Source organism: Neofelis nebulosa, chromosome 17, assembly GCF_028018385.1.
Source record: "Neofelis nebulosa isolate mNeoNeb1 chromosome 17, mNeoNeb1.pri, whole genome shotgun sequence".
Taxonomy (NCBI): Eukaryota; Metazoa; Chordata; class Mammalia; order Carnivora; family Felidae; genus Neofelis; species Neofelis nebulosa.
Window position 1 is genome coordinate 5,370,141 of NC_080798.1, and position 20,890 is coordinate 5,391,030.

At 40.6% G+C, this 20,890-nt stretch overlaps 1 protein-coding gene across 1 annotated transcript in view; it reads right to left on the minus strand.

Annotated features, from left to right (window-relative positions):
- The window catches only part of LOC131499027 (zinc finger protein 420-like), a 43,964-nt gene extending 34,929 nt beyond the window's left edge, over positions 1-9,035 (minus strand). The window contains exon 1 of the mRNA XM_058706675.1: positions 8,703-9,035. The gene's annotated coding sequence lies outside the window, so the exon portion shown is untranslated. The remainder of the gene's footprint in view (positions 1-8,702) is intronic.
- Between the last annotated feature and the right edge of the window lie 11,855 nt (positions 9,036-20,890).

Consider the following 20,890-nt stretch of genomic DNA (forward strand, 5'->3'; position numbering starts at 1 on the left):
TGTCAAAAAGTGTCAACCAGAGAAAAAGGACATTATATAAAGTCATGAAATTACCAGGGCACTATAACAATTATATTTATGTGTGTACCTAGCGTCAAGGGTCCCATACATGTGAAGCACACATGACAGAATTGAATCAAGAAGTAAACAGCATCATAAGAGTAGCAGAGGTCAACACTACAGTTTTACTGGATAGAAAGACCGAATTGCACTCCAGTAGAAGTGCACTTAAGCAACGTTACATACCAATTACACATAATAAACATCAAGAGACAGTTCCACCAAGGAAGAGCAGAATACACAATCTTGTCAATTACACACTGATCATCATCCTGTATAGATACTGTGCTAGTCTACAAAACAAGTCTTAAGACATTTGGGAAGATTGACATCACACAAGTATGTTTCTTGTCCACCATGGAATGAAACTAAGTTTTAAGAGCAGATGGAAAATTGTAAATTCCACAAACATTTGGAAGCTTAACAATATGCTCTTGAAAAGTCAGATATTGAACAAAATGACCAGAAAATTTCTTGAGCCAAGTGAAATGACACACAATATATTCAAACATACGGAATTCAGACAAAGTAATTCTAAGGAAACAGAGGAATGAATAGACAACCTGTGAAATGGAAGGAAATTTTTTGCAGAGCACTTAGAGCAGAAGGAGGTAATATCCACAATAGAAAAAGAACTCGTGCATCAACAACCAGAAAGCAAATAACATGATTTAAATTTGGAGAAAGGATAGAATGAGCATCATCCAGTGAAGATATACAAGTGGCCAACCATATGAAAGATGCTCAAAACCATTATTCCTTAGGAAAATATAAATCTGACCACAGTGAGTTATCACATTACACCAGTTTACTTTGGACTATTAAACAAACATATGTTGCAAAGGATGTGGACAGACTGGAACACTTACACACTGCTAGAGTAAACACAAATGGTGCAACTACACTGGAAAACAAGATGAAGGTTTGTCAAAAAAAATTAAATAATATTATAAAATCCAGCATCCCACTTGTGGGTATAAAATCAGAAGAATTCAAAGTAGGTTCTGCAAAGACATGTGCACAAGTAGATTGCTAGCAGCATTATTCAGAAAACCCAATAATTAGGAAAGCAATAGGAATGTTCACAGGTGCATGAATGGGTAAAGAAAAAGCACCATATACACACAATGGAAGAATATTCAGCTTTCAAAGAACCTATCTCATCACATTATACAACGTGGCTAAAATGGGATGACATTATGCTCAGTGAAATCAATGAGTCACAGAAACAGATACACTGATTTCACTTACCCGACTAATGTAATGTAGTGAACCTTATGAATAAAGGAAGGAAAAAAGAGACAGAAGGAGGGAGACAGAAAATGTAGTTGGGGCTGAGAATAGATACAAACGTGGAAGTGGTTGTTTAAGAGGCACTGAGTTGCAGTTTTGCAAGATGAGAAAATTCCAGATTGGTTTTGCAACAACATAAGCATACTTAACACTACAGTTTAAAATGGTCAGAATGGTACATTTTATAGCATAGGTTTCAACCACAATTAAGAGTAAAATATAAAACTTAAAGTTGATACACAGTTATGAGTTTTAAAATATTACCTTCAATTCAAGACGTTATTTCTCATACAATGGGGATATACTTCCATATAGAAATAGATTATGACCTTAATTCTACTATAACAATTCACCAAAACAGGATAAAACAACCACTGATCACTAACCAAGAAAAGAAACAAGGTAAATCATAAGCAAAAAATGTATGGGTAATATTAATATAGACAAATATACAAGTAATTTATTGGCAATTGACATATGGCTGATTCCTATTTGAATTAAACCTTAAACTGTTGTAAAATGTACTGAGTTTAAAATTGTTATCCACAAGCAGAAAACGTAGATAAAAAACAAAAACAAAATTAATTAATGTTGTGGAACCGATCAAAATGAAAAATGGTTACAGAATTGTCTAACAAGAATAAAAGAAATGTTAACCAACACAATCCTGAATAAATCATCGATATTTATTTAAAAAGCATCCACTAAAAAGAAAGAAAAAAAAAAACCTCCACTTCCAACTATTATTGATACAATAACAAGGAGTGGAAATTAAAATCTAAGAAGTAGCCAATACTGAGAACCCAGAAAAGGACCCACAAACGTATTACCAACTAATCTTTGACAAACCAGTATAGAATATCCAATGGAATAAAGACAGTCTCTTCAGCAAATGTTGCTGGGGGAACTGGACAGTGACATGCAGAAAAATGAACCTGGATCACTTTTTACACCACACACACAAACAAACTCAAAATGGATGAAAGACCTAAATGTAACATGGGAAGCCATCAACATCCTTGAGGACAAAGCAGGCAAAAACCCCTTTGACCTTGGCTGCAGCAACTTCTTATTCAACACGTTTCTGGAGGCAAGGGAAACAAAAGCAAAAATGAACTATTGGGACCTCATCAAAATACTTTTTAAAATTTTTTTAACGTTTATTTATTTTTGAGACAAAGAGAGACAAAGCATGAACGGGGGAGGGGCAGAGAGAGAGAGGGAGACACAGAATTGGAAGCAGGCTCCAGGCTCTGAGCCATCAGCACAGAGCCCAACGTGGGGCTCGAACTCATGGATGGTGAGATCGTGACCTGAGCTGAAGTCGGATGCTTAACCAACTGAGCCACCCAGGAGCCCCGGGACCTCATCAAAATAAAAAGCTTCTTCACAGTGAAGGAAACAATGAACAAAGCTAAAAGGCAACCAATGGAATGGGAGAAGATATTTGCAAATGACATATCAGATAAAGGGTTAATATCTAACATCTATAAAGAACTTATCAAACTCAACACCCAAAAAACATATAACCCAGTATAGAAATGGGCAAAAGACATAGACACTTCTCCAAAGAAGACATCCAGATGGCCAACCGACGCATGAAAAAATGGTCAACATCACTCATCATCAGGGAAATACAAATCAAAGCCACAATAACATACCACCTCACACCTGTCAGAATGGCTAACATTAACAACTCAGCACATAAGAGATATTGGCAAGGATACAAAAAAAAGGATCTCTTTTGCACTGTTGGTAGGAATGGAAGCTGGTGTAGCCACTCTGGAAAACAGTATGGAGGTTCCTCAAAAGATTAAAAATAGAATTACCCTACCACCCAGCAATTGCACTAGTAGGTATTTAGCCAAGGTATGCTGTTTCGAAGGGACACATGTGCCTCAATGTTTATAGCAGCACTATCAACAACAGCCAAAGTATGGAAAGAGCCCAAATATCCATCGATGGATGAATGGATAAAGAAGATGTAGTATATCTATACAATTGAATATTAGTTGGCAATCAAAAGAATTAAATCTTGCCATTTGCAACTATGTGGATGGAACTAGAGGGTATTATGCTAAGTGAGATGAGCCAGTCACAGAAAGACAAGTACCATATGAATTCACTCATATGAGGAATTTAATATACAAAACAGATGAACATAAGGGAAAGGATGCAAAAATAATATAAAAACAGGGAGGGGGACAAAACAGAAGAGACTCATAAATATGGAGAACAAACAGAGGGTTACTGGAGGGGTTTTGTGTGGTTAGATGGGATAAATGGGTAAGGGGCATTAAGGAATCTACTCCTGACATCATTATTGCAGTATAGGTGAACTTGGATATAAATTAAAAATGTAAATTGAACTCTTTCCGTAAGAAAAAAAATAATAAACTCCACAATAAACCCAGAAAAAAATTTTTTTAACATTAAATAATAAAAAAAGAAACTATGGGTCCACCTAATTCCTCAAAGGACTTACCTTTAAAGGAGCAGGTTTTAATAGGTTCAGGAGAGAAGAAAGCAGACGGAACTTAAGGGAACAGGAAGGTGCAGCAAAAGGTAGAATGAAAGTGGAGGAAAAGAAAAAAAAAGTGGAGGTGAGGGGAGAACAGAGGAAGATGGCACTGGAGGTGGGGCCTGAGCACAAGGTGGCTTTGGAGTGTCTGTTGACAAAGTAGATGGGGAAGGGGAAGAACAGGTCACAGAAGCTCTTTTTGGTCATTATAGTTTGCTTATCTTTTTTGTTTGAAAACTATGTAGGAAGGAGGCAATGTTCCATTTCTGATAGTGCTTGAAGCCGGAAAACATCAATTAAGATAGGAATCCCATTCGGTTTTGTCAGCTTTGTACCTTGGTCGTCGTGCAAGTCATCTTTGTCAACAATAACTTGGGAAAGATCAAAGAAACCAGTAATGGCCACAGAAGATCTAAATTACTTCTAGCTAAGTCAGTTCATTTATGAACAAACATCCAGGCAGAAGGAAAGTATTTTTTTAAATATATATATTTTAAATTATTTATTTTGAGAAAGACAGACAGACAGACACCAGCCACCTGTAGGGGAGGGACAGAGAGCAAGGGAGAAAGAGAATCCCAAGCAGGCTCCACAGTGTCAGGGCAGAGACTGACAGGTGGCTTGAACTGACGAATCATGAGATCATGACATGAGCATAAGTCAGACACTCAACGGACTGAACCATGCAGGTGTCCCAGAAGCAAAGTATTTTTTAAACATCAGGAAGGCATCTGTTCCTTCAGCTGGAATAGAGAAGTAGGATCCATGAGCAAGATCAAGTCCAACCCTTGCTATTGGGTCTGCAGATGACTACCAGTGGTATGCAGAAAGATCTCCTGCCATATCCCGACTCCATTTTAGTGAGGTATCCTATTACCAATTTTTACCATTGGAAAGGAAAATTTGCTTTGTTCAGGAGGCTGGCATTACAGGAATAAGGTAAACTTATGTCCAAGACTATCTACAAAGTCACCTACCAAGCAGGGAGTATTGAAGGGGGAGGCACACAGAACTAGTGAGCACTGACAGGTAGGAGAAGCAGTGCTACAGTGCTTAATCAACAGGATTAATATAATTCTCATCGTACTGAGAATGATTCTCAGATCCCAGACAGCATCAGTTCCAGAAGAGCAAGGGTTGTGAAAACCATGGGCTTTCTGGCTAAATATTGGGTGGACTGTTTGAAGCAGTTGTACTTGCTGCTTCTGACTACTGAATTGTGACCCCACTAATTTCTAACAGGTACAGAGCCCAGAGCACGTGACTACCCTAATCATGGACTAAGTGGCAGGAAGGAGGTATCTGTCACCTAGAATCAGAAGCCCTGGAGTCACCCATCCATCTATAGTGGACCCAACCTATGGTGGGGTTATGTACCTGGGATACTTGTGCTTTGAGGAATCACAGCACACACCTTGCTGATCCTGCCTGTAACATTGTCCAAGAGGCTTCTTCACCTTCAACGTAGAGTCTGCCATGTGACATTAAAAAAAAATAATCTTTTAATGATTATTATTTATTTTTGAGAGAGAGACAGCGAGAGAGCACATGCACAAGTGGGGGAGGGACAGAGACAGAGGGGGAGGCTGGGCAAGAGGGTTTGGGACCAAAGTCTAAGAAACAATGCATGATATACACATCTACAAAGAAAGATTTGGTTAATCAATTACGCAGGCCACAGGTGCATGCTAAATTCAAAGAATTCAAAGCCAGCTCCAAGCCGTGAGCTGTCAGCACAGAACATTAAGCAGGGCTCAAACCATTGGGCCATGAGATCATGCCCTGGGCCAAAGTCTTAAGCTTAACTGACTGAGTTACCCAGGAGCCCGAGGATTAAGAAATTCTTTTAATGTTTTTTGTTTTTAATTTGAGAGAGAGCGAGCATGAGTGGGATGGGGTAGACAGAGAGGGAGACACAGAATACAAAGCAGGCTCTACGCTCTGAGGTGTCAGCACAGAGGCCAAAGCAAGGCTCAAACTCAGGAAATGCAACATGATGACCTGATCCAAAGTTGTATGCTTAACTGACTGAGGCATCCAGTTGCCCCTGGGTGCTGTATTCTTAAAGTGTCTCATGACTGCATCTATACCTGATTGATTATCAATATTGGACTGAATGATAAGCACCAGAGAAATCTTGTAATAGTAGTTTCAGGAGTGGAAATTTGAAAACAACATTTATGATCTAATACTCCCTGCATGACCCACCCCCTTGAGCACTAAGTATATAACCATCATCTTCATACAGCCAAAGTGCAGCTCTTTCTGCCCACAGATCCTGTCCCTGTGCTACTTGAGAGAACTTACTAAGTTGCACCATAAAACATCTCAAGAATTCTTTCCTGACCAATGATTCCACAACAATTTTGTGACCTAACCACCCATTTGATAGCCAGTCACTAGAAAAGCCAATACTCAAAAGGAGCTTCATTGAAAAGGAATAGGAGCTCTTTTTAGGAAGCTGGCCACTTGGGAAGCAAGCAGACTCTTGTCCAAAATCCAACTTCAAGGTTTCTGCCTGATCAAAAATTTTTTAAAGGCACTTTAGGGCAGTTAAGCAGTAAAAGGGAAGGACAGTAATGTGTAACACCTCTTGACTGTGTGTAGACCCAATTCAGGCAGCTACAAACATTACTGGGTGCTGGAATGTTGTGTATTGGTGCCACAGGGGGAGGCTGGGCAAGAGGGTTTGGGACCAAAGTCTAAGAAACAATGCATGATATACACATCTACAAAGAAAGATTTGGTTAATCAATTACGCAGGCCACAGGTGCATGCTAAAACTTAATGATCCCTGGGGCACCTGGGTGGTGCAGTCCGTTATACATCTGATTCATGGTTTTGGTTTAGGTCATGATCTCACAGTTCCCAGAGCCTGAGCCCCACCTTGGACTCTATGCTGGCAGAAAACAGCCTGCTCAGGATTCTGTCTCTCTCCCTCTATCCCTCCCCAACTTGCAATCTCTTTCTCTCTCAAGATGAAAAAAGTATTAAATTTAAAAACAAAAAAAAAAAAAAAACGTAAAGACTGCTTACTTGGCTAGAGGGGCTGCATTATGGCTTCAATGTAATGTAAAAAACAAACAAACAAAAACAAAAGGCCCTCTAAGTTTATTGTTGCTGCAAATGAAGGACTTCCTTTTCTGTTTTAAATTTATGTATTTATTTTGAGAGAGACAGAAACTGCTCAATCAGGGAGAGGCAGAGAGAAAAGCAGAGAGAAAGAATCTCAAACAGGCTCCAGACTACCTGTGCAGAGCATGATGTGGGGCTCATACTCACAGACCAACCAGGAGATCATGACTTGAGCCAAAATCAAGAGTCTGATGCTTAACCTATGGAGCCACCCAGGTGCTCCAGGAGTTCCTTCTTTTGTGAGGCTGATATGGTTACCAAGAATAAATTAGGAGGGACAACTGTACCAGAAAGAGAGCTAATTCCAGAGATTAACTGTTTATATCATAAGACGTTGGTGCCTGGTGTGGCAAACCAGTATGTGACAATCAGTTGCTCTTTGCTTTCTTCTGTATTGAATATATTTCTCCTGCTCTGAAATTCTAAATTCCTACTGCCTTCTTCAATGTCCCCATGTTATAAGCATCAATCATCTTTGAGACTCCTATCTTTAAGGTTCCCATAATTAAGAAATAATTTTTTTGTCTTGTGAATCTGTCTTAAGTCAGTTTAATTACTAGACCAGCCAAAGAATAGAGAAGGGAGCAAGAAAAAAGTTTTCCTCTCCTACACATTCTGTTGTGGAAACTGACCTCTGTGCTTCAGAGCCAAAACATAATTAGAAAAATAGTGGGGAGTAAAGAGGAACAACAGCTTTCTTGCTTTGTCAAGCAAAGGAGACTGGAGCACATTAGGGCCTTCAGGACTGCAAGCCACCCAGAGGGAAGGGCTGGGGGGTTATGTAGGGAAATACAGGGTCTAGCTGGTTTCAAGAGGAATTGTGTTTGTGCTACTGAAGTAGTTTGAAACTTTGGCCTTCAGAGCCAAAAAAGAATTCTTGACACAACTTCAGTGCCAAAAGATGGTTTTATTAAAACATGGGGACAGGTCCTTTGGGCAGAAAGAGCTGCACTGAGGTTGTGACAGGTGACTCATTATAGGACTTCAAGTTGGGGATAGTGTAAGTTGATGGGGTTTTGGAGTGGGGGTGGGGGTCCAGAGCCAAAGGCCAAGACAGAATTCCTGAGACATCTTTGGTGCAAAAGGGTAGTTTTATTAAAGCCCTAGGACAGGACCCCTGGGCAGAAGGGTTTCCCCAGATCCTGAGGAGAGACAGGTTATATGCTTAGGAGTTGAGGGAAGTAAAGTCAAGGGCAAGTTCCCAAATGGATTGTCCTATGCTAAAGATTCATAGGATACTAGAGGCCTAGCTATTGTTAAACTAAAATGGTTTTTCCCTCTAGCAAAGCATGGAGACAGTAGGGACTTCCTGGAGAAATGGTAGACTCTGCCTGCCTCAACTACTTGCCAATGAGCTACCAGTTATAAGGAAGTTTAATGTTATCTACCATTTCCATCTGCCTTTGTTTCTTCCATCACAGGTCTCTAAGGAATTTTTGGAAGCAAGGTTTCCAGGAACTTAAGGGGGCTAGCTACTGCTACGAAAAGGTCATTCATTACTTTTTAGAAAAAACTCAGTCATGAGACCCTTCAAATGTATATCCATGGGCCAGATGTTTGGAGTATGACTGCCAAAATATATCTTGGGGGGTAGAGAAAGGAAGTTTCCAAGGGAATTTTTGTATGCTAATGTAGACTTACAGGATCCTTGAGATTGGGATACTGTTAATCTAAGGTGGCCCATTCTTCTTACCAAAGAGTCATCATCTAGGCAGCTGAGCTCCCAGAGGAAGGTCGTTCTGCCTGTTTCATGGACTTGTCAATGGTCTGGAAGTAGTAGGAAAATTTAATTTTTCTTTTGCCTCTGTTCCCCACATCACTGCTGGTCTTGTTCATCATGTTTTCAAGGTGGTGCTGGCTTCCTCAAGAAAAAGGCTAAGAAGGAGGAGGGAAATTTTGCAGTAGAGAGGAAAAAGGTTATTTCAATATCAAGCCTACTGATGTTTGAATGCATCCATTTTGACTTTTGTTCAACTTTACACATTTAAGTAGTTTCCTTTTGAGTCACCAGGATAACTGTAGTAACAGCATTTCATATTTTACAATGAGAAGCCACTCAATATTTTCTGGAATGACTAAAATAAAAAAAAGATAACACCAAATACCCAAAAAATGTTAAGGAATTAGAAATCGTCTATGTTGCTGAGAGGAATGTAAAAAGTACCTTTACTTTGCAAAGTCGTGTGGCAATTACTTTTGAAAATACAAATTTCTGGGGTGCCTGGACAGTTCAGTCACTTAAGCATCTGATTTTGGCTCAGGTCATGATCTCACACTGTACTGGTTAAAAACCCACATTGGGGACTCTGTGCTGGTAGCTCAAAGCCTGGAGCCTGCTTCAGATTCTGTGTCACCCTGTATCTGTGACCTCCCTTGCTAGTGCTCTCTCTCTCAAAAATAAAAACGTTAAAAAAAAAAAAAAAAAAAGGAGGGGCGCCTAGGTGGCTCAGTCGGTTAAGTGTCTGACTTCAGCTCAGGTCACGATCTCGCGGTCCATGGGTTCGAGCCCCACGTCAGGCTCTGGGCTGATGGCTCAGAGCCTGGAGCCTGCTTCTGATTCTGTGTCTCCCTCTCTCTCTGCCTCTCCCCTGTTCATGCTCTGTCTCTGTCTCAAAAATAAGTAAACGTTAAATTTTTTTTTTAAATAATAAAAAATAAATAATTAAAAAAATAGAAATAAAAAAAGGAAGTAAACAATTCCCTATTGAAGGGGGGCATTTTATCACCCCCACATACGTCTCTTTGTCCATCACTCAACTCTTTTTCATCACCACTGAATTCATACTGGAGAGAATCTTTACCAATGTAAAAAATGTGGCTGGGAATGCAAGCTGGTGCAGCCACTCTGGAAAACAGTATGGACGGGGCGCCTGGGTGGCTCAGTCAGTTAAGCGTCCAACTTCAGCTCAGGTCATGATCTCATAGTCTGTGAGTTCGATCCCCGCATCGGGCTCCAGGCTGACAGCTCAGAGCCTGAAACCTGCTTCGGATTCTGTGTCTCCCTCTCTCTCTGACCCTCCCCCGTTCATGCTCTGTCTCTCTCTGTCTCAAAAATAAATAAACGTTAATAAAAAAAATTTTTTTAATAAAAAAAGAAGAAAAAAGAAAACAGTATGGAGTTTCCTCAAAAAACTAAAAATAGAACTACCCTACGACCCAGCAATTGCACTACTAGGCACTTATCCACAGTATACTGTTGTGCTGTTTCGAAAGGACATATGTACCCCCATGTTTATAGCAGCGCTATCAACAATAGCCCAAGTATGGAAAGAGCCCAAATGTCCATTGACAGATGAATGGATAAAGAAGATGTGGTATATATATACGATTGAGTATTACTTGGCAATCAAAAAGAATGAAATCATACCATTTGCAACTACAGGGATGGAACTGGAGGGTATTATGCTAAGTGAAATTAGTGAGAGAGAAAGACAAATATCATATGACTTCACTCATATGAGGACTTTAAGAGACAAAACAGATGAACATAAGGGAAGGGAAACAAAAATAATATAAAAACAGGGAGGGGGACAAAACAGAAGAGACTCATAAATATGGAGAACAAACTGAGGGTTACTAGAGGGGTCGTGGGAGCGGCAACGGGCTAAATGGGAAGGGACACTAAGAAATCTACTCCTGAAATTATTGTTGCACTGTATGCTAACTAATTTGGAGGTAAATTAAAAAAAAAAAAAAAAAAGAATGTGACAAGGCCTTTACCCACCACTCAAACGTTATTTAACATCACAGAACTCATACTGGAGAGAACACTTACCAATGTAAAGAATGCGATCAGGCCTTGAACCAGAACTCAGCCCCTTCCTGAACATCAGACAATTCACACTGGAGAGACACCTTACAAATGTAAAGAATGTGGCCAGGTCTTTAACTACACTTCACACCTTATTCAACATCACAGAATTCGTCCTTGACAAAAAGCTTACCAATGCAATTTGTAAAGTGTTTGAAAACTGTTTGACATTTACCACATTGAACACAGAATTCATACTTGAACAAACCTTACAAATTTAAGGAATGTGAGAAAATCTTTGTGGACTGCTCACCCCTTACTTCACACTGGAGAATTTATACTGGAGAATAACAATTGAATACAAGAGAGTGTGGCAAAGACTGTAAGGAATGCTAAACCCCGACTACTGACCATAGAATGTATAGTGAGAGAGGATTTTGCAAATATAAAGAATTTGGTGATCCTGTTAATCAAAGGTCAAGATTCACTCTACAACACAGAATCCATACTGGAGAAAAAACTTAAAATTATGTCAATGTGTGGTACAATTTCTAGGACTGCTGAACCCTTACTCAGCATCAGATAGTTTACACTGAGGAGCAACATTATAAAGGTCATGAATGTGTCCAGCCTGTAACTGGAATTTGTAACTCACTCAACATCATAGCTTTCTTACAGGATAGAAACCAAAACATGTAGAGAAAATTTCAGTGCCTTTCACTGGAACTCAATCCTTAATATCCCAGCATGCACACTAGAATTAAACACTAGAAACATATTGAATGAGAAAAGGCCTTTGTATTAAAAGTACACTTTAACAAACACCAGAGAAGCATAAAAGTAACTTGAAAGCCATAAATACTTGGAAAAGTATTTAATTTAACATCATGTATCAGTAACTGTCACAGAATTCAGAGTAGAAAGGACTATGTCAGTCATTCTATTCAGACATTACATCAAAATATTCATTGCAGGGACGAATACAAAGTTAATCACTTAGAAGGCAGCAAGCTGTGGTTGTGGAGAAGGGCAGAGAAAGAGGACCACACAGGTATGCCCAAGGAGAATGTTTCCCCATAGCTAGTGGCTTGGGAAACAAGAGAGTTGAACTTTGTGAGTTCTTTCAACCAGCATGGCTTTATGCCTAGAGTTTTAAAGGTCAGCTGTAGACAGGAGGGCATTGCAGTGTTCCTGGGGAGAAGGTAGGCATACAACTGCAGGGTGGGGCAGACAGGTTAGAAACAGAGATCTGAAGATCACTGGGGGACACACTGGGGTGAGATTATCCACTATTCTAGGAGACTTACCTCAGAGGCAACATTCACAGAGATACCTGTCTGAAAAGAAAGGAGTTGGGGGTCACCAGTTCCTTCCCCCCCCCCAACATAAACACAGGGCCCCTGAGCAAAGCATCTCAGCATGGTCCCTGGTTGTCTAAGTTGGTTACACACAGCCCCACTCCCCCACCACCACCCCCATGTTGTGGTGGGAGTATCCTTCTTAGTCAAGCTTCCCTCAAGCCCAGCAAGGTCAGCCCCTCTCCAGAGACCTGCACAAGCCCCTGGCCACACCATGTCTCTGGACTAGACAGTCTTGCAGGGCCATAGTTCTAGTGGATTCGGTGTGAGGTATGATTTTGCAAACAGACCTCAGCACACCCCGTGAACACTCACCACATTCAGTCCAGGCATGAAACACTGTCTACAGCAGGCAAGGAGAGCATCTGCAGATCACTGGCCTGCAGTGCGGCGACAGGACTAACTTTTTAAACATACAGAAGAAAGCAGACACTTAGAAAAATTGCCAAGATAGAAGAATGCTTCCATAACGAAAAAAGAACATATGGCCTCGGCCAGAGATTTATGCAAAAACAGTTGTCAGTAACATGCCAGATAGAGAATGGAAGACAATAATCATAAGAACTACTCACTGGGTTGAGAAAAGAATAGGAAACATAAGGAGACCCTTTCCCCAGGGGTAAAAGAGTGAAAAAACAACCAGAGATGAAAAATGCAATAAACAAGATTAGAAATCAGCTTCCTGCCATGAACAGCAGTCTGGAGGAAGCAGAGAGATGCATTAGTGACCTACAAGACAAAATAATGGAAAATAGTGAATCTGAACAAAAGAGAGAAAAGTGTTCCAACATGAGAAGAGACTTAGGGAACTCTGACTTCATCAAAAAGAATGACATTTTAATTTTAGGAACTCTAGGAGCAAAAGGGAAAGAAAAGTTATTTCAAGAAATAATAGAAAACATTCCTACTCTGGGGAAGGAAACAGACATCCACATTCAGAAGGCACATAGTATTTGCATCAAAATAAGCACAAGCAGGCCCACGATGAGACATGTTTGAATTAAATTTGCAAACTACGGTGATAAAGACAAAAAACCTTAAATGTGGCAAAAGACAAGCAGTCCTTACTTGCAAAGGAACACACATAAACCTAGAAATTTCTCAACAGAAACTTGGGAAGCAAGAAGTGCGTGGCATGATATATTCCATGTACTGAATGAAAAAAATCTGCAGCCAAGAACTCTATCCAGCAAGGCTATTCTTCAGAACAGGAGAGATAAAGAGGTTCCCAGAAGGGCAAAAACTAAAGGAATTCCTCACCACTGACACAGCCCCACGAGAAACGTTCGAAGGGGATCTTTGAATGCGAAGAACACACCAAAAGTGACAAAGACTTGAGAGGATCAGAAAAAATCTCCAGAAACATAGACAAAACAAGTAATAAAATGGTAATAAATACCTATACATCAATAATACTTTGAAGAAAAGGTACACTCCCGTCAAAACACATAGGCTGTCTGAATGGATTAAAAAGCCCAGACCCATTTACATGTTGCCTACAAGAGACTCAAATTAGACCTGAAGATACCAGCAGACTACAAGTGAATGGGTGGAGAGACATGTTTCATGCAAATGGAGGCCAAAAGAAAGAGTACCGACACTTACATTGGACAAACTAGACATTTTGTTCCTGTATTAGGCTTATCATCCTTTGCTATCTGGGTAATGCTGGCCTCATAGAAGGATTTTCAATGTTTTCCCTCTATTCCACCATTTGTTAGATTGTGATGAACACTGTCATTTATCATTTTTTAAAAAGATTTCTTAGCATTGGAGCACCTGGGTGGCTCATTTGTTTGAGTGGACACTCACTCTAACTTCGGCTCAGGTCATGATCTCACAGCATGTGAGTTTGAGCCCCGCGTCAGATTCAGGTGCTGACAGCTCAGAGCCTGGAGCCTGCTTTGGATTCTGTGTCTTCCTCTCTCTCTGCCCCTAACCCACTCGCATTCTTTCTCTGTCTCTCTCAAAAATAAATGTTAAAAAAATATTAAAAAAATAAAAATAATAAAAAATAAAAGGTTTCTTAGCATTGACCAATGAAGGCATGTGTTCTTGGGCTTTCATGTGTGGGAGGTTTTATATTCCAAATTCAACTTTCATTCTTGTGGTCTAAGAAGATTTCCTATTTCTTGGGTTCAAGATTCTTATTTCAATTAGGTAACTTATACATTTTTAGGAATTACCTTTTTCCCTACTTAATGGGATTTCTTACCTTATAATTGTTCATAATAATCTGTTATCGCACTATATACTGTTTGTGGTATAGTTTTATCATTTTCTCTTCCAACCATTTTCTCTTCCAAAAACCAACTCATTTGGATTTTGAGTCTTCTCTCCTGTTTTTATTCATGTAGTTAACTCAGCGTCTATTATGCTTATTAAAAAAAAAAAAAAACCAGAGCACGATTTTCAATGTTATTTTATTATTTGGTCTGTATTTTATTTATTTCTGATTATTCCTTGTAATTTACTACCTCTACTAAGTTTCACCTGTATTCCTTTTTCCCCCCCAGTTCCTTGTGGCTTAATGTCAAGAACATAAAGTTAGGGCACCCAGGTGGCTCAGTCAGTTTACTGTCCAATTGTTGATTTCAGCTCAGGTTATGATCTCATCCTTCATGAGTTCGAGCCCTGACTCAGTCTCTGTGCTGTTAGTACAGAGCCTTCCTGGGATTCTCTGTCTCCCTCTCTCCCTCTGCCCCTCCACTGCTCTTTCTCTCCACCTCTCGCTCTCTCAAAAAGAAACACTGAAACAAAAGAAAAAATGGTGGAACAAACAAATTGATTCAAGCATTGGTAGTATAAAAATTCAAAAATAGAGTGTCTACTAGATCAGATTAGCAGAAGTAAGCAATACAAGTGATGACCAAAACACACCAGTAACAACAAAAATAAAAAACTAAGGATTCTTGGGGTGCCTAGGTGGCTCAGTCGGTTAAGTGTCTGACTTTGACTCAGGTCATGATCTCATGGTTAGGGAGTTCGAGTCCTGGGTTGGGCTCTGTGCTGACAGCTTGGAGTCTACAGCCTGCTCTGTTTCTGTGTCTTCCTCTCTTTCTCTGCCCCTCCCCCACTCACACTCTGTTTCTTTCTCTCCCTCAAAAATAAATAAAAACATTAAAAAAATTAAAAATAAAAGTCATGACATCCTTTAAAAAATTAAAAAAAGAGAAGTAGAGAATATGAATTAATGTGGTAGAAATGAAGAAATCTTCATAGATATAAAATACTAGCTAAGTCTTACCTAAAATGGCATGGGATTGTACATTCACATTTTTTTAAGAATTACCGGAGGCCTGAAAGTGTGTTAGTATGGAGAATTAAAGAACTAACAACTTAAAATGCAGGGTCATAAGTAGGTCATGAGGTCATAAGCCTCATGGTAACCACATATCAAACTCGTGTTCTAGATATGTGAAAGAGGAAAGGATCGAAGTATACCGCTATAAAGACCTAAATGTGAGATAGGAAACTCAAAATCCTACAGGAGAAAATAGGCAGCAACCTCTCTGACTTAGGCTACAGCCACTTCTAGTGAAGATTTCTCCAGAGGCAAGGGAGAAAAACAAAATAAATAAAAACAAAAATGAATTCTTGGGACCTCATCAAGATAAAAGGCTTCTGCACAGTAAAGGAAACAATCAACAAACCAAAAGGCAACCGAGGGAATAGGAGAAGATATCTGCAAATGACATATAGGATAAGGGTTAGTATCCAAAATCTGTGAAGAATTTACCAAACTGAACACCAAACAAATTACCCAGTGAAGAAATGGGCAGAAGACATGAATAGACATTTTCCCAAGGAAGACATCCAGATGGGTAACAGACACGTGAAAAAAGGCTCAACATCCCTCATCATCAGGGAAATACAAATCAAATTCACAATGAGATGCCACCTCACACTTGTCAGAATGGCTAAAATTAACAACAGCATACAGAGAAAGGAGGACACTTTTCCAGTGTTGGTGGGAATGCAAATTGGTGCAGCCATTCTAGAAAACACCATGGAGGTTACTCAAAAAATGAAAAATGGAATTACCTGCAGCCCAGCAATAGCACTACTAGGAATGTATCCAAGAGATACAGGAGTGCTGACTCATAGGGGCACATGTACCCCAATGTTTCTAGCAGTGCTATTAAGAATAGCCAACTTATGGAAAAAGCCCAAATGTCCATCAACTAATGAACCAAGAAGCCATGGTACACACACACACACACACACACACACACTGCAATACTACTCAGTGATCAAAAAGAATGAAATCTTGCTATATGCAACAATATGGATGGAGATAGAGAGGATTATGCTAAGTGAAAGAAGTCAGTCAGAGAGATCATATGATTTCCCTCATTTGGAATTTGAGAAACCCAACAGATCAAATAGGGGAAGGGAACGTAAAAGGAGATAAAAACAGAAAGGAGGCAAACTACAAGAGACTCTTTAACACATAGAACAGAGTGAGGGTTTCTGGAAGGGAAGTAGGTGGGGGGATGGGTTAAATGCGTGATGGGCATCAGGGAGGGCACTTTTTGGGATGAGCACGGGGTGTTATATGTAAGAGATGAATCACTGGATTCTATTCCTGAAATCAATACTACACTGTATGTTAACTAACTTGAATTAAAAAAAAAATAACCAAATAAATATAAAGGGATTAAATTCTCCAATCAAAAGATACATATTGGCTGAATGGAAAGAAATACAAGATACAACTCTACAGTACCTTCAAGAGACTAATCAGCTTTGGGAACACAGTCAGACTCAAAGTGCAGGTAAGGAAAAAGACATTCCATGCAAATGGAAATAAAAGAAAACACAGTAGCTATGCTTACTTTAGACAAATGGACTTTAAGCTAAGGGCAGTATTAAGATGCAGCAAAAATGCTTATAAACTAATGGGTCACTTTCTGCAGTGTTTTTAGCTATGTGGTGTTGGGAAGAATGACAATAAGGCTTTCCCAAAATTTGTGTTTGGAAGGATATGAATAGGGTGTTTCTGTAACTCATGTAGTACTTACCACTTCTCAACCCAACACCTTTTTCCCCCCATAAATGTTGATGGTGTTTCACCACATACCTCAATTATAGCTTGAGTCAAGTTGATGAACATCTGTATCTTAAGAGTTCCCTAAATGGTTGGTTGATATTCAAAAACCTATTACTGTGATTTGAGGATTGGGGAAAAAAAGAACACTAAATGACAATTTGAGAAGGACCTATTATTTCCAGACTTTTAGGTGTGTGGGAAAATATTGTTGCAAAGAAAGCTTGGTCCTTTACTGTAACCAGTAGCCAATAATTTATCAAAACCAACTTGTACAGGCTAATAAACATTCTACCATAGTGTGTTTTCTAACCTCTTGCTACTGTACATTGTATATTTTATCACTCGTATGTTGTTAAATTACTTTGTTATCTGGCATTTTAATCTCCAAATAAGTTAGTTGTCCTTTCAGGCAGGTTATCATTAAACTCCTCTGTGCACCTTGTGGTATAAATTTTTGAGCAGCTTTTCATTGGGCAGACATTCCAAAAAACGAGCAAATACCAAAGGTTTTATCCAATCAAGCTGTCCTTCCTTTGCTTCCACATCGTCTCTGTAAAAACCTTACCACCATCTGCTACTAATGGAACGTGCCTAGCCATTTGAATAGATCAATTAACCAGTCAGATTAAGTCTTGAAAATATGAACATATATCAGTTCATCTTTTAACACCACACAGTACCACCTTTCATTTTGAGCACCTTTCTCCCTGGCCTGGACAACTTGCCCACTCGCCACGTGAGCATAAGACTCAATAGGACATCTTTCCCTGCCCCTTTCGGCCCACTTTTGCACATGCACATTAGACACCAATGTGACTCTGCTCTCACATGCGCAGACTCCACTCTCGGCAATGGCTCCCCACAGCACCTGCGCAGATGGAGTTTCCCACCAAGTGCTGCACATGCGCACAGAGGATTTCCGGAACACACCGCCCCGCTCAGGAACTAAACCTGCAGTCATGTGTTCCTCCCTTTGCCAGCCCAGAGTTACAGAGCACTAGCCTTGAACCTTAGCTCAACTGTGCATACACCGGAGTTCACAGTGGAGGCCAGCTGGGGCTAGAGTCTACAGACAGAACAGTCATCCCTCGGACCAGTGTTACCACACCCAGAGTTTTCGATCCTTTTCCCGTGTCTGCCTTCAGTATCATCAAAACTTCACACAAGCACGCAAAGAGAATCCCCATGAACCCGTCAAGCTGGGCACCTCCCACAATGAAGGGAGCCCGAGCAGATGGGGAGCAGGGACTGGCCACCCAGGAGCATCCTGTGTAATAGAAACGCTTAGGTGTCCATCAGTGCTACCACTGCAGGGGACCTTCTGACATCCTCAGATTCCTGTTTCATACCTTGGGGCTAACATTCTGGGCAAAGAGCTCAGCTGTCCCAGGATTTGCATCTGGAATAGTCCTTGCCTACATGGTGCTTGGGGAGCCTGATAGACAATTGTCCCTTCAGGTTCTCTCGAAAAGGACCTGTTCCACCACAAAATTGACCTCTCTGGCCCCGGTGCCAGTCCCTGATCCTCCCTTCTCAGGACAGCTCAGAGAACAGAGTTCCTAGCAGCTCCACCTCCTGGATAGCCCATTGATATCCACACTTTTCTGAGGCTCAGACTCAGATAAGGGAGAGAGCAAAGGACCTAGAATTTGGGGAGTCCGTTTCACCTTTCTGGTACCAACCGTGCTTCCAAGAGGACACATAGCATCCCACCTTCCATTCCTGGAATGTCCATTGATTTTCAACACGTGAAAATGGATCAAATATGCAAATGCAAATGATAGATGCATCAGATTTCCCTCAGAGGTTCTACTCCACCCTTTCTGTCTCCTATCTGCTCTCTATATTTGTGCCTCCACATCCAACATGGCCTTCAAGAGTACTGATGTTGAAAGACAATACAAACAATCTCTACTCCCAAGAAGGCTCACCCTGGATCCAACCTTCCTAGAAAAATGAACATAGTGTACACAATCCCCAGGGTTTTACCAAGATTAATTCACACAATATACGTAAGTTTCCCAGCCCAACGTCTTGAACACGGTGCATCCTCATACACTTGCAGCATACATAAGATACTCAAGAAACATCCCTTTCATGGATGAGTACACATGTACACCAAAGAGCTGTGCTCAACCACCGCTGCCTTAGCTTTTCCTTTCCCAACTTGCAGGGGATGTGCACACAATGCCATCTTGTTGAGAGTAGTAGTCTTCACTGGGAACAACAGGGTTTGTGTTGAGATAGGATGGCTGGATAGATGGGACTCAGGTGTGCTCTTCTGCACTCTCTATCTTTGGGCAACTGGAGATGAAGTCTGGGGACAGCAACCTCAATGTTTGTTAGAAGAACAAATTAATGATCTTCATCTAGACCTAGGCAGACATGATATCTGAGTGTGGGGCCCAGAATCTGTTTTTAATGGGAACCTCAAGGGATTTCTGTATACATGAAATTTTGAAAAGCAGTGTTCAAAATGTCATTCTTAGCTTTGACATCATATTGTGAACCCCTGTGTAGTTATTTGAACTACCTTCTCTAGGGTCCCATCCCCAAAGATTCTGGCACTTAGTTCTTGATGGGGCCCACCATCAATTAGGTCGTAAAGAAGTGGCCCGATTATTCCACTATGAGGTCAATGGAATTGCTGAGGCTCCTAGTACATTTAAGAATACAGAGTGCCAGGCAATGTCGAAGGCTCTATGAGAAAGGCCGCACTGTGTAAGTTTTCATAGGGGATGGTCAGTTTGCCTCACATTCCTGATGTTGTGCCACACTTTGTGTGTGTCTCCAGGAGATAAGGGCACCCAAAACTGGGACAGGAGTAAATTACATAGGGAGAATCTCAGTGGAGGCCCCAATGTGTACAGGTTTTCACATGTGCCCAAAAGCAAGTCAGATCCCATAGAGCCTCAGGGGACATGGGGATGCTTTTGGATTTCCTGGTGAATGCCATGGTAGACACTGGCACAGAGGGTAAGCCTCAGGGGATGCAGCAGCATGGGAAGACCATGACAGGAATGTGCATCCATGACCACTAGAAAAATACACCTAGGCTTTCAGAATCATTCCCTTCAAGCAGAGCTTCCCAGACCACATTTTAAGATTGAGTTTTCTCCTTTGACCTTTGACCCTCACTTGTGTCATCTGCTTCGTTCATTCCCACTTACTTGGGCGTGTGGTTACTCTCTCCTGTCCTTTTTTGCACAAGGTCTCTTCCCTTTTCCAAAGATCATGCCCGGATCAACTCTAGAGACAGCAAGATCTATAGATAGGAAAAAAGATACGTGACCCTTGCTGGAGAACCTACAATTTCAAATCCAGCACTGTGTTCTATAGAGAAGAGAGCACATTTCAGAAGCTAATAGAAAACTAATTCTCCCAACGCTGTTTCCTGATGGCCTCTTTAGAACACTTAGGAAGGCTTTTCAATACTCTGTTCCCTAACTCCACTTCCAAGTAGTACTGAATCAAGAATAATAAATATTGGGTCACCTGGGTATCTCAGGTGGTTAAGCGTCTGATTTCAGCTCAGGTCATGATCTCACTGTTCCTGAGTTCAAACCCCACATCGGGCTCTGTACTGACTGCGTGGAGCCTGCATGGCCTTCTCTCCCTCCCAGACTCTCTCTCTCCACTCCCACCCCCACATACACACACTCTCTCTCTCTAAAAATAAATAAACTTAAAAAAATAAGATTTAACCAAAGAATAAGGAA